Source organism: Microcaecilia unicolor, chromosome 9 (assembly GCF_901765095.1).
Source record: "Microcaecilia unicolor chromosome 9, aMicUni1.1, whole genome shotgun sequence".
Lineage (NCBI taxonomy): Eukaryota > Metazoa > Chordata > Amphibia > Gymnophiona > Siphonopidae > Microcaecilia > Microcaecilia unicolor.
The window spans coordinates 179,765,075-179,769,953 of NC_044039.1; the positions used below are offsets into that span (position 1 = coordinate 179,765,075).

Here is a 4,879-nt window from a genome sequence, read left to right on the forward strand (position 1 = left end):
TAAAGAGAGTTGTTTGAATTCTTTTGCTTTTTTTGTGAGGGAAAAGGGGGGAGAGAGGTGAAGAATCTGTTGAATATTCACTGGCTCAGGGAGATAATGGGTCAAGATGAAAACACAAATTTGTCAAAGCATTTTTCTGAAAGATGATTAATGTGTAAACATGATAATATTGTAATTTTTAGCAGTTTTATTTGGAATTTTTAATACTTTGATAAACAAGTTAAATAAGAAGTGTACATATTGATAAGAAGAAATCAATTCAATTTTTTACATTATGTATAGCATACTCAGAAAACTTGCAGTTAAACTAACCAAACAACTATTGTTTTTGTAAGGCATACAACATAAAAACCGTAATGTTTTAATTCTTATTTTTTCTTGTCTTTGACTTATTGCGAACTCTTACTTTCAGTTGTACAGAGGAAGCAATTTCAAGTTCTTTTTTTGGAAGAGAGATTTCTTCAGCTTTCCAGAGCAGCAACTGTGCATCTTCTCCGCCAGTCAGCAAATATTCATCCTCAAGGTTCCAGTAGAAAGAGCGCACTAGCTGCATGCCATCCTCGAAGCATGCTCAAATGGCTCAGTCCATTAATATCACAGTTAATTACCTGAAGATCTCCCATATATGTACCTCCTATAACAAACAATTTATCTGTCATCTCATGAAACAAACCACCTACAAGATAGTCCACCTATTCAGTCTCTGTATTAAATGTTTCTCGGACATCCTGAATATTCAACAATGTGATAGGCTCCTCAGTATCTAACATGTGGCAAGCAGTAGATCTGTTTATAATCCTTTCCTGCCCAATCAATTAAACTTACTGATGAGTTGCAAGTTGCAACTAATGCATCATCCTCACAGTCTTTGTTTATATCAAAAACATTGACCAATCCATCAGTAGAGCCTGAAACTACCAAATTTGGATTGGTGGGATGGAAAGATACTTGTGCTATGTCATCATTGTGACAATCAGAATAAACTCCTAATGGTTGTTCAGTAGCTGACATGTTCTGTGTGTTTCTTCTTGCATCCCAGAACACCATAAACACATCATCTTTGTACTTCTCTGTGCCAGCACAAATTATTGTATCATTACAATTGACATCAAAGCTTATGAAAACATTTAAAGGAAAACCACTAAATACTCTGACTGCGTTTAAACTGGAGAGGCATGTGTCCCAGCATTTCACAGCGCCATCACTGCATGCAGAAAATAACACGTTCTCACAAAAGTGTGCAAATCGGACTCCATTTAGGAGATGTGGGCGTGCATCATATTCCCATACAAAGGTCAGTATTTCTCTGTTGTAAATTCTTATTGACTTATTGGAACATGAAATGGCAACTAGTAGTCTGTTCTTCTCGCCTCAGCAAGTATGTAGAGTCTTTGGTTGGTGCAGAACATTTTGCCACACGGAGGTTAGCAAATTGTTCTTCAGTTGCCTTCATAGTAGACTGCAGTTGTGTTGACATTAGGAAGATTGAACATCTGAAACAAAATAAACATTTTGAATCAAATATGCACATTCATTAGAATATCAATAATAGCACTTTAAATAAAATTTCAAGCTCTTTTTATTTAATATGGTCCATTAAAACCTTGATATTAAAACAAGTATATTGTAAGTTGCTTGTTTTATGGCTATATACTCGGAAGCAGAAGTAGTCAACAGAAGTGTTTGGGGTTTGTGCAGTTGCAAGTGGGAGAGTCACCACATTGACCCCTGAAGTAGGACTAATGAAACTGGGCTTCAAGTCTCATTCCTCCGCTGGGCATTCACCACTGACTATCCAGATAAGCATTATTTTTTATGGCTGGACAGTTGGTGTGAAGTATTAGTGTTTTTCCAACCCCCTGTTTGCTTTTTGGTTTTTGCAGTCTTACAAACAGTGGATTGGAATTTCATCTGTTTAACTCTTCTAATGTAGAGCAGTGTTTCCCAAGTCCAGTCCTGGAATACCTTTTGCCAGTCAGGTTTTCAGGATATCCACAATAAATATGCATGAAAAAGATTTGCATATAATGGAGGCTTGTATGCAAATCAAATTAATGCATATTCATTGTGGATATCCTGAAAACATGACTAGCAAAGGGTACTCCAGGACTGGACTTGGAAAACACTGATAGAGAACTCTTTTCAAAAATCAAATTAAGCCTGAAATTGAGAGAATGAATTAATAAGGTTTTTTTTTTTTCTTGTGAAAATTGTGAAGAAAAAAATATACATAACATGTATGGACTTTGCACTGTTTGGGAACAATGAATGAAGATGCATGAAAATGGCTATTATTATGGCTATTACTGTTTTCTTATCAGCACAACACAGGGCTTGACTGCACTAATTGTTGGTCTTAATAAAGTTTTCATATCAAAATAATTATGTCTTACCTGATGATTTTCTTTCCTTTAGATGCAGCAGATGAATCCAGAGACTTGTGGGTTATGTCCACCTACCAGCAGGTGGAGATAAAGAACACTGAGCTGAAGTAGTATATGGGACGTCATGCTCCTAGCTCATCTAGTATTCAAATGCAAAGCAGAAGGAAACCAGAGAAAAGTGAAGAGAGCACTTGCAAGAACTTCCTCCTTCCCCATAACAACTCTAATAAAGTTGAATGAAATTCTGCAAAAAAAAAAACAACAGCAACCAAAACCAACCCACAACAAGCACCCTTGAACAGCAGCAACTGGAATTGAACAGCCTCGTAGTCTCCCCATACAGTGGGGGAAATAAGTATTTGATCCCTTGCTGATTTTGTAAGTTTGCCCACTGACAAAGACATGAGCAGCCCATAATTGAAGGGTAGGTTATTGGTAACAGTGAGAGATAGCACATCACAAATTAAATCCGGAAAATCACATTGTGGAAAGTATATGAATTTATTTGCATTCTGCAGAGGGAAATAAGTATTTGATCCCTCTGGCAAACAAGACCTAATACTTGGTGGCAAAACCCTTGTTGGCAAGCACAGCGGTCAGACGTCTTCTGTAGTTGATGATGAGGTTTGCACACATGTCAGGAGGAATTTTGGTCCACTCCTCTTTTCAGATCATCTCTAAATCATTAAGAGTTCTAGGCTGTCGCTTGGCAACTCGCAGCTTCAGCTCCCTCCATAAGTTTTCAATGGGATTAAGGTCTGGTGACTGGCTAGGCCACTCCATGACCCTAATGTGCTTCTTCCTGAGCCACTCCTTTGTTGCCTTGGCTGTATGTTTTGGGTCATTGTCGTGCTGGAAGACCCAGCCACGACCCATTTTTAAGGCCCTGGCGGAGGGAAGGAGGTTGTCACTCAGAATTGTACGGTACATGGCCCCATCCATTCTCCCATTGATGCGGTGAAGTAGTCCTGTGCCCTTAGCAGAGAAACACCCCCAAAACATAACATTTCCACCTCCATGCTTGACAGTGGGGACGGTGTTCTTTGGGTCATAGGCAGCGTTTCTCTTCCTCCAAACACGGCGAGTTGAGTTCATGCCAAAGAGCTCAATTTTTGTCTCATCTGACCACAGCACCTTCTCCCAATCACTCTCGGCATCATCCAGGTGTTCACTGGCAAACTTCAGACGGGCCGTCACATGTGCCTTCCGGAGCAGGGGGACCTTGCGGGCACTGCAGGATTGCAATCCGTTATGTCGTAATGTGTTACCAATGGTTTTCGTGGTGACAGTGGTCCCAGCTGCCTTGAGATCATTGACATGTTCCCCCCTTGTAGTTGTAGGCTGATTTCTAACCTTCCTCATGATCAAGGATACCCCACGAGGTGAGATTTTGCGTGGAGCCCCAGATCTTTGTCGATTGACAGTCATTTTGTACTTCTTCCATTTTCTTACTATGGCACCAACAGTTGTCTCCTTCTCGCCCAGCGTCTTACTGATGGTTTTGTAGCCCATTCCAGCCTTGTGCAGGTGTATGATCTTGTCCCTGACATCCTTAGACAGCTCCTTGCTCTTGGCCATTTTATAGAGGTTAGAGTCTGACTGATTCACTGAGTCTGTGGACAGGTGTCTTTCATACAGGTGACCATTGCTGACAGCTGTCTGTCATGCAGGTAACGAGTTGATTTGGAGCATCTACCTGGTCTGTAGGGGCCAGATCTCTTACTGGTTGGTGGGGGATCAAATACTTATTTCCCTCTGCAGAATGCAAATAAATTCATATACTTTACACAATGTGATTTTCCGGATTTAATTTGTGATGTGCTATCTCTCACTGTTACCAATAACCTACCCTTCAATTATGGGCTGCTCATGTCTTTGTCAGTGGGCAAACTTACAAAATCAGTAAGGGATCAAATACTTATTTCCCCCACTGTAAATCTAACAAAACAAGGGTGGGCCTCTGGATTCATCTGCTGCATCTTGCGAGGCCGCTTCAACTTGGCGGCCATTTCGAATTGGGACCATCAGCATTGCAAGGGAAAGAGAGAGAATGCAGGGCAGAGCTCCGGGTAGGAAAGAGGTGGCTTTTCTGCCCCCAAGAGGTCACTAGACCACCAGGGCAGTAGAGTAAGGGGAGGGGACTAGGGAATAGGAGACCCTTGGGGGGGGAAGGGGTGGGGTGATAGGTGACAGAGGGCGGGTGGGGTGTGGCAGGGGCGGGGCATGTGTTCTCTTTTTTGGGGAGGGGGACCAAATATGGTAACCATAGGTAAAAGCAGCTGCAGGTGGATACAACAGGAATAAGGATGTAGAGGGAGGTGAGCTGCCAGCCTTTCCAGAGGGAAAGGGCTCACTGCTAGAAGCAGGGTGTTTTGAACTGTTGACTTTCGCAAACTGAATACACCCGGAGAGCTCTGCCTTTCATGACTGCAAAGACTGAGAATTTTTTTCTTATATTTTTGGACCTTTTCTTGTTATTTTGGCTACCTATGTTA

At 41.4% G+C, this 4,879-nt stretch overlaps 1 pseudogene; it reads right to left on the reverse strand.

Annotated features, from left to right (window-relative positions):
• Nucleotides 1-244: 244 nt before the first annotated feature.
• Nucleotides 245-1,747, reverse strand: LOC115478212 (annotated as a pseudogene).
• Between the last annotated feature and the right edge of the window lie 3,132 nt (nt 1,748-4,879).